Source organism: Piliocolobus tephrosceles, chromosome 2 (assembly GCF_002776525.5).
Source record: "Piliocolobus tephrosceles isolate RC106 chromosome 2, ASM277652v3, whole genome shotgun sequence".
Lineage (NCBI taxonomy): Eukaryota > Metazoa > Chordata > Mammalia > Primates > Cercopithecidae > Piliocolobus > Piliocolobus tephrosceles.
This window is the reverse complement of record NC_045435.1, coordinates 118,410,999-118,428,448: the sequence shown is the minus strand read 5'-3', so window position 1 is coordinate 118,428,448 and position 17,450 is coordinate 118,410,999. Positions and strand designations below refer to the sequence as shown.

Below are 17,450 nucleotides of genomic sequence, written 5' to 3'. Positions count from 1 at the left end.
GCTTAGATAAGCAACATAGAAGAGAAGGGGAAAGGTGTGGGAAACCATGAGCAATAGAGGTGCAGATGGTATGTTCTAGAATGTTATGTACCTCCTAGGGTATGCCAAGAGTAGAAGACTGACTTAGAAAAAAAGATAATATTTGTATTATTGTTCCCATAGTGTAACAAGACACATCCTACTTTTAGTATTAACTTTAGAATATGTAAAAAGGTTACTTCAGATATTATGGCAAAAATAATTGAATCATTATTGATCTGGTCAAAAATGTAAAGGGCTAACTTTTCAGAAACATCAGGTTGAAGTTTTTAGGGTTTAATAATATTGGCATAGTAGATATTTATTCATTTGCATGCTGTGAGGAGTTGAGGCACAAGAAAAAATTCAACAAATATGTTTGTTGTGTTGTTGGTGGTGGTAGTTAGCATTTTGAATATGACTATCTTTAGGAAAAACAGATACATTCTAGTTCTTTGCGACTCCCTTATTGCTTGGACTTGAAGATTTATTGATTAATGTCACTTTCCTGGACTTCAGGAACTTGAGTTTGCAACTCTATATATTCTTTTTTAGTCCCACCGTAACAAAGTACCACAAACTGAATGGTTTAAACAACAGAAATTTATTGCCTTGTAGTTCTTGGATGTAAGCTAGACATCCAAGATCAAGGTGTCCACAACTCCCTGAAGGTGCTAGGGACTGATCTGTTCCAGGCCTCTCTCCTAGTTTCTGGTAGTTCCTTGGCTTGTGGCAACATAACTTCAATCTTCATATGGTACATGTCTCTGCATACAAATATTCCCTATTTATAAGGACAGTAGTCATATTGAATTAGAGGCCATCCTATTCCAGTATGACTTCATCTTAACTACTTATGTCTGCAATGATTCCGTTTCAAATAAATTTACATTCTGAAGTACTGAAGGGTTAGAACTTCAACATATGAATTTTTGGTGGACACATTTCAATGCCTTACAAACCCTGCATGGGCACTGTGTAAGAGATTACTTCTTTCACTTTTCCTTATTTCCAAATATACTCCAGTAATGAGATGTTCTTGATATACAAATGGTCACATTTAAGCATTTCTCTGTGTCTGTGTTGTCTTCTGAACCATAATTCTATGTGCCGAACCAGAAAGAATAGGGCATGAAGGACAATCCTGAGTGAGGATTTAGGAATGAGCAAGAAGAGGCCTACATTAAGGCAGGCAATGGCCTGAGAGACCCTGAGACCTGGTGGGTGTAGGAAAGGATCCAAAACTTGGAAGCCATAGAAAAGGAAATAGAGGATCATATAATTTGTTATCTACATTGGGAAACCTGAAAAGAACTCTGTTAACTTTAGAGGTAACTCTGTACTATCCCTGGCAACTGGGACTAGGATGGTCCTATATGGTGGCATCATAACCACCACTTTGAATGATCTCTACCAATGTCTCTTTCCATCCACTGGAAAGTCAAGTGTTCTCTCTAGGCAGCTTTCTACAGCAAAGCCTATGTGGGCAGACAATGTAATTACCTTGAGCCTGGAGGCCAACTGGAAGGATTTTTTACTTGATATGTCACTTGGACATCTGTAATAGGGGAGAAAAAAAATGTCAGAGGGATATTTCAGAAAAGGAATTGAATTGCTGTAACACTTCTTAAAGAGAAAACTATGGATATATTTTCCTGAATGCAAAGGTGCGACTTTTTCGTATTAGAATTCCTGTGCTGCCTTCCATCCCTAACACTCAATGACATAGAGAAAATAATGAAAGGAAGGCAGGTACCATTTGCCAAAGATGCGGCCAAGATAACGCTGCTGTCACCATGAAAGCTTTGTGTTATCTACACAACGTAAAGTTATTTGCGATTACCATAGAATGGAAGGGAATGAAAATAACGGCCAGCCTTCTCATAAGTGCTTGTCCGTCATTTCCATGCTGCAGCAGGATGAATATGGGGCCTGGCAGGCCTTAGCTTTCTTTGGAGAATATTAACTGTAGGCACCAATGGAGCACATTGAGAAGCAATTTCTCTCCCAGAAGCACCAAAGCCTTTTAAGTAGTTCAGGCTTCACTGTTCATGTCCAGTTGCCAAAAAGCAAATGAATTGTCTGATTTTAAAGACGCTTGTTTCCTTATTTTTTTTGGCAGTCAGGATGATCCTCTTGTTTTCCCCATAATCAGGCCCCACAGAACTACATGCCTATGCACTAACAATTTAAAATAAACAAAGCGTGGTTTTCAGGTGACCGCTTTGCCTCAATTTGCTTGCACACTGTCCCAAGGGTGCCTACGGATCTGGCTGCACTTCAGAATGTCAGTATGTGGAGAAGAATACCCTGGAATGCAGTGCCAAAAATGGTAGTTGCACCTGCAAATCTGGTTACCAAGGCAACAGATGCCAGAAAGGTATGCTCTGATGATAGAGTTTTTTTATTCTCTAATAATAATCCTCAGCCTTTGTTCAGCATCATATGATTATTAATTAGTTAATCCACCAGTGCCCTCAGAAGATGGGTAAGCTCTATTAATCCCCTATTTGCAGGTGAGGAAACTCAGACATAGGGCAATAAAGTTATTTAATGCAGTCTTCTTAGCCTCTGCTGCTTCCTGTCCCCTTGTTAGCTTGAGCAAGGGAAGAAAGATCACACTGCAGATAATTATATCCAGAAAGACTAAAGCTGGGCAACCACTTCTTTGAACTGAACTAATCAACCCAAAGCACTACTAACTTCCAGAATTAGAATTGTTTTATTTATATCTAAGGATTGATCATTCAAACAAATGTAATTCAAAGATGCTAATGCTTAACCATAGAAAAACTTTGAAAAGTTTTAATATGGTTATTGGTGTTTTGGTTTTTCAAATTTGTAGGTATTACTTTTGTTTTCTTTTGTTTTTTTTTTTTTTTTTTGAGATGGTGTCTCACTCTGTCGCCCAGGCTGGAGTCCAATGGCACAATCTCGGCTCACTACAAGCTCCACCTCCCAGGTTTACGTCATTCTCCTACCTCAGCCTCCTGAGTAGCTAGGACTACAGGCCTCCGCCACCATACCTGGCTAAATTTTTTTGTATGTTTAGTAGAGACGGGTTTCACCGTGTTAGCCAGGATGGTCTCGATCTCCTGACCTCGTGATCCACCCGCCTCAGCCTCCCAAAGTGCTGGGATTACAGGCATGAACCACTGCGCCCAGCCTACATTTTGTATAAATATAAAAGTTATTGTATAGTACAATTACAATTACAAGTAACATATATAGATATATATGTGTGTGTGTGTAGATGCATATGCCATTTGGAAAAAGGTATTCCAAGATGCCAGTATTGACTGTCTCTGGCTTATGCATTCATGGGGTGCTCTTTGCTAGGTACCTAAGTAGCTCTTTCACGTTTCAAAAAGTCTCGTGTTACTTTGTTACTGAACTTTATCAGCACTACCCTACTTAAAACTGTAACTTGTAAGTTTCCCAACTTTTTTCTTTTTCTATAGTGCTTATCATTTTCTAATATAGCACATACTCTAATTATGATATCCAATATTTATTGCCTGTCTTTTCCTGCTATAATCAGAACCCCATGAGTGAAGGGTATCTAAAAATTTTGTTCAACCAAGTATCCCCAAACTCCTGAAACAGTCCTGATATACAGATATTGCTCAATAAATATTTTCTTAATACATAAATGTGCATTTTTATTCTTTATACATTTTTATTATATTATGTATTTTGCAATAAGCACTTATTACTATATTTCAGAGGAAAATATCACAGCTTTTCTTCGCTTTAGTACAACCTTGTGTAAAATCAGAAGGAAATAATAGGTTCGAAAGGAAACCATCATCTCGTTGGGGCCACTTATAGAGGCAGGCACTAGGATTGAAAATAGTCTTTGACACTCACGTATCCTCATTTTCTCCTTGCAATGCCATCTTCAGAGAGTCTGCAGGGCTTTTCTTGAGCTGAATGGACAGGGCAGTTTCTCTGTTCCAGGTTGTCTAGTGGTTATAGGACTGGGGAGGGTGAGCAGTGATGTCCATCTAGATTTCATGGACAGAGGTTACTTAGGTAGCTGGATTGTGACTTTCTAGGCATTCAGGAAAGGAAGTTGGGGAAATTGAAGCCTAACATGACACTAACAAGTTTAATGTGGTATGAGAGTAGGTCCCATGCCAATTTCTAAACATCTTCCTGCTTCAACTGATTTTTAAGCCCAGAGTCAGCCCCTTATTCATTTTCCCCCTGGAGAAGTCATGCCCTGGAAGTCAATGTATGAGGAGACAATGGCATATAACAAACCTGGATAAACTTAATTTATTCTGATAACATTTTCTTAAAGCAGCTGCTGAATATACTTTATTGGAAAATGCTTCTGAGATTCCCACTGTGAAGGAAAATGAGTTGAAAGTATATGTAAATTAGCAAAATAGAGAGGTCACCATAATCTCTGGAAAACATGTTATTTTTCAATCAGATAACTTTGTCCAATTCTGATATTTTTGTCTAACCACAAAATGAAATTATGAATCAGACTGCAGCAGGTGAATGTGGTTGCTGTGATTGGCAGTTGAAATCAAGGCAAAAAGAGCTCTCCAAGAGTTGTGCATGATGAAAATCAGGCCTGTTGTTTTTCTTTCTCTTTTTTAAAAGAGTGAAGTAGCCCAAGTGCTCCTAGAGACAGACATATCTTTAAAAATCTTAACTCCAAACCTGTGTCTAGATTGCAGATGAATAGTTAATTAAAGACTGGAAATTGTTTCAATGGCACTAATGAACAGTATTCTCCGCAATCAGCACCAGGCCTTATTTAGCTTATCAGTAATGACTTCTAAGAACAGAAGAAATGGTTTCTACAACTAACCTGTGAAATAGCAAAAAAAAAAAAAAAAAAAAAAAAAAAGAAAGAAAGAAAAAGTAAAGCAGCTGGTGTCTTTGCCTTGTTTAGAGTAGTTTGTAGCCTAGAGTATTTTGCACGCCCACTCCTGGCAGACCTCAGAATGTAGAGGACTCTGGTCCAGCTGGCCCCTTGACACTATACAACCCCTGGATCATGATAAGAAAGACAGATTTTTTTTTAGAAGAGTTCCATATCAGATGAACTTCAAATTTTGAACTCTGGTGAATCTTTAAGAGCAGATTAATTGGCCTGAAAGATGCTGAGTACCTAGTATTGTAGAGTAAATTTGGATGTAGTGGCTGAGATCATCAGTTTCAGAGGCCAGAAGATCTGGGTTCAAGCTTTGTGATATAGAGTAAGTCACTTAACTTGTGGGAGCCTCTGTTTCTCATATAAAATGGAAATAAATTTGCTTATGCCATAGGGTTCTCTTTTGGAAATATGAGCTACTTTACATAAAGTGCTTAACAGAGTTAGTAATCAACAGATTGGGTATGAATATCCCAGAAAATATTGTAATTCTGTTATTCAGAGACACTGCCTGGACAAGAAGATACTTCACAGCCCAACTCGATTTGATGTAACTTTTCATAAGTGTTATATTTTTAAGAAAGTTCCACTGTTTTCCTTGGATTAAAAAAAAATGCTTTCCGCCGGGTTTCTAATTCCAGTGGTTTCTATGGAAGAACACACATGGAAACCTCTCACTGAGCCCTCGGTGATCCCTGCAGCATCACCTGTCCTTTGCTAGTTCAAAGAACAGTCAACAAAGCAGACCACTCTTTCTCTTCTCCCACCTTATGCATTGTACAGTCTCATAAAGTACACAGTTTGTAAACCTCTGGTGTGATTATTTTAGCTCACAAAAGAAGCAAAGTCTGGGAGAACAGGATTTAGGCAACCATTTGAGGGCAACTTCCTGAGTGCCACGCCTCCTGTGCTTCCTTTACAAATCACATCTCATTTTCACTTTTTGTTCTGTGCAACTGCTGCTAAAGATATATATCAAAATTGCTTCCATTGTTACTGTCTGAAAAACCACATTTTCAGCAAAAAGCCAACCTCTGTATCTGTGTTTTCAAAGTGACAAGATATAGCATCATGTTGATTTCTTCAGGGAATACTTTTGGAAGTGTTATAAATCCTTGGAGGCTACTAGGATATTTCTTTCCTTACAGCTCTGTCACACACACACACACACACTTTTACACACACACACACACACTTTTCCAGCTTGGTTAGGCAACAGTAGAAATCTTGGACCATTTTGAGACTTCTTACAAGTTTCTTTCTTTCTCTCTCTTTTTGTTTTTTAAGTCCGCCCAGATGGCCTCTGGGGATCAGAGTGCTGGTTCTCCTCTGCACCCTGTGAAAATGGAGGTCAGTGCAACAACAACAACAACAAAAAAAACTGGAAATTGTGACTGCACTCCTGGTTACACAGGAAAATCCTGTACCATATGTAAGTCATAAACCTAGACGAAACAACCAACAAAGTTAATAAAACTGTTAGCTTTAAAAATGCTTTTGTTTTCCTGCTATACAAGATACTGCTATGTTAGGATGCATGTTCCCACTATTTATTGTTGTGTAACAAATTACCTCAATACTTTGTGGCTTAAAACAATGATTTAATATTTCCCTTAATTGTATGGGTTGGTGAGGCGATTATACTACTGGTGTCCCCTGGGGTCACTCACGTGACTGCTTTGGCTGGTAGATATTTGAGAACAGACTGGGCATGGCTGGGCTGCTCAACCAGGGAACTTGCCCTTTCCTCCACAAAACATTTCCACAAGGTTAACTTGGACTTTCCCATAGCATGACAGTTTTAAGATAATAAAGAAGGAGCATTCCAAAAGTGTGCAAGCAAAAGCTATGTGAGGTGGAAAAGCCTTGCCTCAGAAGCCACACACATTGTCACTTTCACCACATTTTATTGGTTAAAGTAAGTCATGGGGCAAGCCAAGTTCAGGGGGAGGAGAAAGAGATTCTACCTACTGAAGAGAAGAGTAGCAGAAGCCCATTGCAAAAGACCCGCAAGTTGAGAGATATGGTTGCAGACATTTTTGGAAGCATTCTATTGTAGTATGCTATTCAAATTTATACTGAAAGCGGCACTTTAAGAACCTACTAGACTAGAATTATCTTAGATGGAAGCAGATTAGAGACTGATAAAAAGTGAGTAGCTACACCGAACTAGTTTCAAGGACACAGTAGAACTGCTATCCTGCTGTGTCCTTTTCTGGTTGTGATACTTTATAAATTGTGCTAACCCTGCCTGTATCACCTTCTCTACTCCATCGACAATGAAACACAGTGACTTGAGAACATGCGGAAAGCTATGGGCTGGATAGTAATGATGCTATTTTTTTTTAACATTACTATTTCAAATTTGTCTAATAAAGATTAGCAAACATTTGTGATTATCATTTTATGAAGTGTGAGCAGTGATTTGAATTAGCTTTCAGTGCTTGGAGCTTTCCATTAACCAACAAATATATAAAATCAGAAACAACATGTATAAAATGTAAGCAAATAGTATTTAGCACTGAGCTAATCATATGATCACTTTGGGAAATATTGCTGCCCCTAAGGAGAACCCTCAGGCAAAAGTTATAGGACTAGATCTTTTATGACTTTCTGTATATAGCAAGATTCTTTATTTTAGAACTGTTATTCTGGCACTTTTGACAAGCATTTCAAACAGTAGAATAGTTTACTGGAGAAGCAGTTGGCTATCCCTAACCTACTTGTTTGCTTCAAAGAAAAAAAAAAAAAAGCCGCTTAAAGGTAAGAATTTACATATTCAAAAGGTAGTTACTTGCTATTTCCACAGTGAAGTGACATTTTCTCTTGTCCAACTCAACTTTAATGGAATAATTATTAAACAGATAGTGATAAAGTTTACACTGTTCCAATTGTCAAGCGATATAAATAGACCATTTAAAAACAAGTGAAGGAAAAGATAAACTCCTCATTCTTTAAAATATTAATTTTAATAGTTATGTTACAGTTCTTTCCTTCTATGACTTCAAATCCCAGAAAAACATTTCATGATAGTCCTGAGAGATTTGTTAGTGATAAGTAATACTATTTACATTTTATTGGCAATTTGATAATGATACATGTACTGAATTCAATACGCAAAAATATTCCCTGACTCCCAGTCCAGTCCAATTTTAGTATTACATGCTATTATCTGATTTTACACACACAGACACAAACACAAATTATATAATCACCATAATAAGATATTTAGGAAAATGAATGGAACCAAATGATAGAATTCATTAAAAATGCTTCATGCATACTTCACAAAGAATGTGTGTGGCATTTTAAAAGTGGCTTGTATTTGAAGAAAAGCATACAACATTTCTCTAAATATCCTGTTATGGTGCTCACAGAATTTTAAAACCTAGTTACTCTGCATAATGATCTGTAAAAATACTCATAGACTATATAAGTAATATATTTTAGAGGCAGGGAAGACCAAAAAGCTATGTTTAAATATATTGGCTTTTTAATAAATCCTGTTGTTTGGAAGTTATACATACAAATACTTGGGGAAAATCTTTTTAAATATTTTATTTCACTGTATTAAAAATATCCTCTGGATTATGGTAGATTGGTTTTTTGTTGCTGTTTTTTGTTTTTGCCTCCTGAACAGTACGTGTATGGTGTGGTATGGCCATGGGGGTGGAATCACAGGTAGTCTCACACCCTTCACAAGAATGTATCATCTCTGTGAAGGACAGTTAAATCTTATATGTCAGGCCTTTTAGCAACTAATCAGAGAAGGGCTCCTAGCCTTTTCTTTATCCCAGCATTATTTATAACAAAAAAAAAAAAAAAAAAGCTTAAAGTAGAAACAACCTTAATACCCACTAGATGGGGAATGATTGAGCAAATTATATAACATATCACCGGACTCTTCTGAGGCCATTAAGTATCATGTTTTAGAAGAATATGTAATGTCAGAAAAATTGACATTGAGTTGATGTTAAAAGCTATATGTAGAGAATGACTCAAATTTGTAAGAACACGTACCTATGTATGTATATGGGAAATTGTAGAAGAGAGGACAGCAGTTTTTAAACAGTGGCCATCTCTAGATGGTGGGACTATGGGTGAATATTTTTCTCCTTTATACATTTCTGTCTTTTTCATATTTACTAGTTTACTACTTTTTCCGTAGCAATCAGAGAAAAAAATGGCATCATCTTTAGACCAATTGTTGACTAAATATCCAAGAAAAATAGTTACCTAGTCTTAAAGTATTCTCTGTTGGCCTAAACTGTTCCCATAATAGTGAAGATATTTTTTCCTTCAGTCATATTCAACTTATTGTTTTTTTTAATTTAAGACCTTTTTATCCTGTTGTGAATATTAACCATAGCTCATCAGCACTACCCAAATTTTTGAAAAGTAAACACCTAAAAGAACATAGTAACATTTCCTCTGAACATTTTATTTCTGTTTCTTCAGAAACTTCATTTTCTATTCCTTAGTCATTTAGTGATTACTTTTATTTTTTAGGAGCACTTACAAAACAGTCCCCTTTACTACTAAAGGAGAGAAAATTAGAATGGAGAAAAGACATGGGAAGGGAGATACTAATTCCAAATACATCCATGCTTCAAATATTATTTGATCAAACTTCATAAAAACCATAATGAACACAGGTGTAAGCCTTCCTCAGTGCTAAGCTGGCAAATGTTTAACAGGCTCTGTGAAAGATGAAAGCACTGGGTTTTAGTGTTTGCCTATTTCCAAGGTATAATACTCCTACAGTGGTGATTTCAAATGCCTTGCAAAATTCCTGAAAATGTAGCAATTGGCTTTCCAAAGCTGGTAGTTACGGATCCAGCATACCATTGACTGGCAAATATTGATGTATTCTGAACACACCAAACAATTTCTTAACTTTTACTTTCTCTTTTGATATGAAGAAATTATTACTTTTCAGGTATCAGTTTTATTTTACTGTTTCTAAACAGGTAACCCGATTGATCTTTTTGGTTGAATTAACCAACAAATTGTTCCAACAAACAAAAATTTGCTATTTAGATAGTCTATTTTATTTTTAAGACAAAAATCAATTATTTGGCTAAATGGATTAAAGATTCAAAAAACAGACAAAAGAAGGTATCGAATTGCTTTATGTGTAAACACAGCCTCCTCATCTTTTACTCTAGAATTCGTATAGTTGAGGTATTGACTCAATCTAGAGAATCCTTTAACAACCTCTAAGCTGTTTTCCAACTTCCTCTACCACACCCAGCACGAATGAGGGCTGGCATTTCCTTAATTACACACTTTTGTTTAAAAAAAAAAAAAAAAAAAAAAGGAAGAAGAAGAAGAAGAAAAGACAGTTATCAGTTATCTAAGGTAGAAGTAAAAGAGTATGTGTAAAGGTGTAAAGCAAGGCAAAACAGCAAACAAGTTTTAAAAATTAGAAAAGCAATTAAAATCTTAAGTATTACCAAACACAAAGAGCTAAGGTACAACAAGATACTTCCTCCTCTCTGAAACAATTGCAAATCAGATTTTTAAAGTTGCTGTAAGGTAAATTGTATTTAAATAATACATCTCCTGTCCTTTCCCACGGTGAGATGCATTTCCCTTACCAAGCTGGCTCTCAGCAGGTGGTCCAGCCTGATGAAGTACAAGCAAAATGTCAGCTCCCACAGAGAAGTGCGACAGAGGCGACAGTGCAGCACTGACAGGCCTTTCAAAAAGCTATTGTGCAAATTCAGTTTTAAAATAGGGATGTGGTTGAGGACTGATGGGTATTTCGTTACCAATGCGTTCATCTCCCCATCGTCCAAGAGAATGAGAGCGGGTCATAGTACAGCTGATACAAAGCCATTAAGTTGAGTAAAGGTGGATTTGGCCTTTAGAAGATTTGTCTTCATATCTGTATTTTCGAGAAGTTAGTATTCAAATTAGCTGTCATTTTTAGAACATACCTACTAAAGAGGGGCCAAGAATTGTTCTTTTTTTCTACTTGATTACCTGCCGGTGTCTCAAGTAGATCATTAAAAACAAAGTTAATCTTGGCATTACTTTATAAACCTCACTGAGCTACTGATACTGTTCATAATGAAGTCTATAGCACTAAAGACCCATCACCAGCCTGTCTCTAGCCAGCTTTTGACCATGCTCACGTATACCCTACATATTTTAGTCATTCCCCCAACATCATGTACATTTAAACCATGGTGCCACTGTTCATTGGTCTTTCCTGTAATACATGTTTTCTTCTTCCATTTTTATTGCCTCAAGCATTTATTCCTCAAGCATTTTTATTTTCAAGTATATGTAAACAAACAAAATTCTACAGCATTTCCTTCCATAGCAGCACCAACCGTATTGTATTATAATTAGTTGCCTGCTATTAAGACTACTTATCATTAATTTTTGTACACCCCCTTTCAATATACAAGGGGTACTCAATAAAGATTTGCTAGATTCAATCAAAGAACATTTTTGACAACTTAATATTCCATCGAAATAATTTACTGAGTTAAAAAAAAAAAAAAAAAACTTGCAAAACACAGCGTTTATGATACTGAAAAATACCCAGTAGCCAATACTCGTTAAACTGGATTGAATTACTCATCCTTTTAAGATAGCAAGAGGAAATCAAGAAAGCTGTATCACCACGGCTTTATTGGTCTCTACTCCATTTCTGAAAACACTTTTCATAGAAAGATTTTTCAATGGATTAGAAGACTAACATCAAACAATGATGATTCCTTAACTTCATCTCAAGAGTCCAGATTTATTTCCTCCTATACTCACTTTCAATGTATGCAACCATTTCTTTTAAATACAACAGAGTTACCTCAGAAAAGTGAACAAATCTCGGCCGGGCGCAGTGGCTCACACCTGTAATCCCAGCACTTTGGGAGGCCTAGGTGGGTGGATCACTTGAGGTCAGGAGTTCAAGACCAGCCTGGCCAACATGGTGAAACCCATCTCTACTAAAAATACAAAAATTAGCTGGGCCTGGTGGCACACACCTGTAATCCCAGCTACTCAGGAGGCTGAGGCATGAGAATCGCTTGAACCCGAGAGGCAGAGGTGGCAGTGAGCTGAGATTGCACCATTGCACTCCAGCCTGGGTGACAGAGTGAGACTCCATCTCAGAAAAAAAAAAAAAAAAGAAAAGTGAATAAATATCTCTGACTTTTAGTGTCTGTATATAAAAGGAAAGAGTACAACTATATAATTATATATAATATATAATTCAATGTATAGAGAATAATACCATTATGTAGTAAGTAGAGACATGCTGTATAGTGATGTGTTACTCAAAGCTCATGCTGAGTATCTACTCTGTATTACACACTGTGTTTTGTGTTTTCCATCTGCATGCTCACTTAAACTTCAGAACAACTATCTGAATTTGGTACTATTCTCACCCCCATTTCATGAATGAGGAGGCTGTATCTAGGAAGAATTAAGTAATTTGTCTGAAGTAATGTAATTAATAATTGAGGACTAGATAATTAGTAAAGTACATACCAATCTTACATATCTATCTAATGAGACAGTGCTTGCTAATATTAATTTTGTAGCTGCCTGCTTATAAAATTGAGAGTAAATAAAGGAATTTAAGATTCCATGGAAAAAACCTAAGCAGTCCAGAAATTTCATTAAGGTTGTTTTATTTTTGGCCCCACCTTTGCAGATTGCAAAAATCATTGCTGACATATCCAAAAGCATTGTTGAAATGTCAAATGCTATGATACCCCATACTCAGTTTAATGGTGGAGGGATGTGGCTTTTGTTTTGTTTTGTTTTGTTTGTTTGTTTGGTCCTTATATAGCATATCCAACTGATTTCTACAACCTAAGTTTCCTGGTACACAGCATTAGTAATGGCATTTCCCAATGGGACCTTGATATCAGCCAATGTCCCTACCTGTCCAACTGGACTAAGCCTGATAACAGATGCTGTACATCAGAAGTTAATTATAGGGTCAGGCGCGGTGGCTCACACCTGTAATCTCAGCAATTTGGGAGGCCAAGGCGGGTGAATTACCTGAGGTCAGGAGTTTGAGACCAGCCTGGCCAACATGGTGAAACCCTGTCTCCACTAAAAATATCAAAAAATTAGGCAGGCATGGTGGCGGGCGCCTGCAATCCCAGATACTCCAGAGACTGAGGCACAAGAATTGCTTGAACCCAGGAGGTGGAGGTTGCAGTGAGCCGAGATCATGCCACTGCATTCCAGTATGGATGACAGTGTGTGATTCCATCTCAAAAACATAAAAAATAAAAAAAAAAACAGAAGATTATATATCCAGTTCATCACCTAACCTAAGGACCTAACAGATTTTCTCTACATGCTGCAGATGCTGAGTTGTCTCGGTCCTTTTTCGTTTTTAGAGGCTACCCAATCTTGACTGTGTTTAAAAGCCTCTTTGTGTGTTGGGGTAAATATAGTTGGCTAACTGCCTACAGTAATCTGTGATTACTCTTCCTGCTTGCTTCCAGAGTCCTGAATTGAATATCTGGCAAAGCACAAAATAAATTCTTATTTCTACAAAGCAAGTCATCCAGAATGTACCCTCTAATACACACACCTTTCATATAGATATAGACACAGACCCTTTGTGTGTTATTAGTTGGACTCACAGTCCACCGTGTTCTGCAATTTTTTATCTACTTATGATTAAATTTTATCTACTTATGATTTATATTTACTTGTTTTTCATCATTCATTCTAGTACTATAATTTCTTAATATTCAAATATAAGGACCAATCTGACATGTAGAACTCTTTTCTCTCTAATGTGTTTCTTTCTTTAATGCCACTGTGTATAAATATCATTGTGTCTTTTGCAAGCAAACATCCTAAAAAGGTCCACATGGTGTCAATATTCCTGAGAAGTTTTCAGAGTACATTGAAGGTGAGAAAGCTCTCAGGTCATAGTACCCATTAAGTTTTAATTTTGTTACTATCTATTGAGACTTTTGTGTACCTATTATTTGTTAGGTGTATATGGGGCAGCGGGTGGGGGTCCTCAACCCCTGGGCCACAGGTTGTTACTGGTCTGTGGCCTGTTAGAAACAGGCCTACACAGCAGGAGTTGAAAGGTGGGCAAGTGATGTCTCCCATCACTCCCAGATGGGACCGTCTAATTGCAGGAAACAAGCTCACGGCTCTCACTAATTCTACATTATGTTGAGTTGTGTAATTATTTCATTATATATTACAATGTAATAACAATAGAAATAAAGTGCACAATAAATGTAATGTGCTTAAATCTTCCCAAAACCATCCTCCCCACCCTATCCCAGACCACAGAAAAATGATCTTCCATAAAACTGGTCCCTAGTGCCAAAAAGATTAGAGACCATCACTATATGAATTACTAAAAAAGGTAAGACAACATCTTGCCCTCAAGGAATTCATGCACAATTTAATGAATGAGAATATGTGTACATCACTTATTTTAATTATATTTTAAAAGATATTGAAATAATAGATGTTTGATAGCAGACTGTGATTAATCCTACTAGAGGGAATACCTAAAAATTTTCTGTTGTGTGCATTCGTGTGAAGAGACTACCGAACAGGCTTTGTGTGAGCAATAAAGCTTTTTAAAGTTCGTGATATGTCCATGATGTTAGCAGAGAAGTCATCAGAGAGGCTATGGAAGGTCATGACAAAGGTTGAAATGCCTGCTAGTCCAGTATCGAGAGCAATAGTGGAGGCAGCAAGTCCTAAACCGACAAGCAAGGGAATTGGTGGAATTTTTGTCATGGCGGTGTCATGAGAGGAACAGGAAGCTCTTTGGTCCCATTTTCAAATTGAATTTTGGGAGTAAGGAAAACTAGTGTGCATGTGCTTGTCCAGTTAGCAGGTAGACACATGTAGGTAGGGGATCCACAGAGGAAGAAGAGACCTTGTGCAAGGCAAAACTGGAAATGCTAAGTAAAAAGGTGAGAAGGAGTACTTAAAGAGGTGTCTTGTACCCAGATTCCTGGGTACAAGGGATCCAGCTAGGGTGGCAGCCGTCAGAGGTTGTAATGGGGACTGATGGGGTAACGGCATAGAGGGGGAGGTTTGATTTTCATGGTGTATGAGAAAACGTTGAGTATCTATGAACAACCTTTCACTGTTATTTATGGGGCTAGGTATAAGCAAACAAGAAGAGGGCCTGGGAGGAGAGTCTGACGAGCAAGGGGAAGGTAGCCAAGGATGGAGTGAAATACGGGGTAAGTGTCTTCCTAAGCAGTAGTAACTGCTAATGTTTTTAAGTTTGCCAGTATTGATAGAGGACTTATCTGTAATACAGAGCTGGAAGGCCCCAATTGGTGATGAAGAGTGAAGGCACATTGAGAAGGTGAAAGGTTACCCAGGGGAATTCCAGTGGGTCTTTGCCGAGAGGTACATAAAGGAGCGGCCACAGTAATAGTAGTTTGTGTTGTGAGGGGTCCAAATATGGGGAGAGTAGAGTTGATATAAGAAGAAACGTTTTTTAAATAAGTGCGGAGAAGGGCGGCAGCTTGCTGATGTGAAGTGTCTGGGGAGGTCTTGCTGGACCTGTCTAGGAAGTAAAAAAGTTCTTCAGGAGGGTAAACGTGAGGGCTGTTAAAGGAAGTTCGGAGGTATAGGGAGACAGAAGATGCTGCCCAGTCTGTATGTAAGGCAGGCAGCTGTGTAGGCACAGAAAGAAAAGGAAAGGCAAAGACAACAGTTGTTTGCTAAGGAGGGATTAGAAATGACTAGGAAAGAGTGAGTGAGATTTATAGTGTGGTGGAGATAGCTGGGGAGAGGTAGAGGGTGGCATAAGAATGGGAATGAGAATAGGAGTGAGTATAAAAGTAAAGAATAGAACTTCATCAGGGTGAAAGTATTGGAGGGTGCCCTGCCAGCAAAGATTATCTATCCACTCCAAGAGGGAGTCAAGAGGGGCGGTTTGGGGATAGCACCAGGAGATATCAGCTGTGATGGCTTGGAGAAACAGTGTAAACAAGAGCAGGGCATTTATCAATAGTTGAGAACGGTGAATAGGAGTATGACTAGACAGAAGATAGTAGGGATGACAAGTTTCTAGGGTGCAGTCCAAGTAGTGGGGGTGACTACATAAAGCCCTGTTGCAAAAAGTAGGGTAAGGATGAATAGACCTTGTAGAATGAAGAGATGTATTAGGCTAATACGGGTTATTACTGCTTTTCAGAAATGCGAGTGAGTTTAAGGGAAGTAAGGGTGAGTACTTGTGACTTCTAGGAGAAAGAGGAGAGATCAGGCTGTCTGTCTGATGGATACAGCTTTATTCTGGAATGGTGAACCCAGTGGAGAGGATCCTGCAGGCAGACAGCAGTTGGGGTTTTATAGATGACTAAGTAGGGTCCGATCCATCAAGGTTGTAGAGTTTGAGGGATCAGATTCTTAACAAGAACTGATCGTCCAGCTAGGGTGTCTTCATACGGCTGAGAATCTGGAGTAGGCAAAAGAAGATTAGCAACCTGATGAATTTCCTGACTATCCTGCTGGAGGGCTCAAAGATAGTCGCCTAGAGGGTTGGTGTTTGGGACGAAGTTGGGGCCGATCAAGAAAGTGCATCTATATAAAAGTTTAAATGGACTGTACCTTGTAGAATCTTGAGGACAGGTTCTAATTCTGAGAAGGGCAAGAGGTAAAAGTACTGTCCAGTCCTTTTTAAGTTGGAGGTTGAGCTTGGTGAGGTGTATCTTTAAAAGACCATTAGTTCATTCTACCTTTCATGAAGATTGAGGACAGTAGGGCGTATGAAGGCTCCACTGAATACCAAGAGCCTGAGAAACTGCTTGGGTGATTTGACTAATAAAGGCCAGTCCGTAATTGGACTGTATAGAGGTGGGAAGGCCAAACCTAGGAATTATGTCTGACAGAAGGGAAGAAGTGACCATGGTGGGCTTCTCAGACCCTGTGGAAAAGGCCTCTACTTATCTAGTGAAAGTGTCTACCCAGACCAAGATGTATTTTAGTTTTCTGACTCGGGGCATGTGAGTAAAGTCAATTTGCCAGTCCTGGACAGGGGCAAATCCCCAAGTTGGATCTGTAGGGAAGGGAGGGGGCCTGAACAACCCCTGAGGAATAGTAGAATAGCAGATGGAATGCTGAGAAGTGATTTCTTTGAGGATAGATTTCCACAATGGAAAGGAAATGAGAGGTTCTAAGAGATGGGCTAGTGGCTTGTAACCTAAATGGAAGAGGTTATGAAACGATGACAGGATAGAATGGGCCTGTGAGGCTGAAAGGAGATATTTTCCCTGGTCCAAGAATAATTTGTCTTGAGTGGAGACGGATTGATAGGTGGAAATCAATCTTCAGGAAGGTAAAGGTGAGGGCTGTTAAAGGAAGTTTGGAGGTATAGGGAGACAGGAGACAGACCCTGTGGGAAAGGAGAGGGTAAATAGGAGTGATCGATGAGAAGGAAAAAAATTGGCCTTGAGGGAGAGAATTAGGAATATTGGCTGCTTTTTTAGCTGTCCTATCAGCATAATTGTTGCCTTGAGCAATGGTGTCTGAGGCTCTTTGATGGCCTTTGCAGTGAATGGCTTCA

At 38.3% G+C, this 17,450-nt stretch overlaps 1 long non-coding RNA gene across 1 annotated transcript; it reads right to left on the bottom strand.

Annotated features, from left to right (window-relative positions):
- Positions 1–587: 587 nt before the first annotated feature.
- On the bottom strand, positions 588–10,590 carry LOC111543502. The gene is made up of 4 exons (XR_002731892.2): positions 10,513–10,590; positions 3,889–4,025; positions 1,522–1,576; positions 588–802 (listed from the first exon to the last, which is right to left on the bottom strand). It is a non-coding gene; the product is annotated as an uncharacterized LOC111543502 (long non-coding RNA).
- Positions 10,591–17,450: the final 6,860 nt, after the last annotated feature.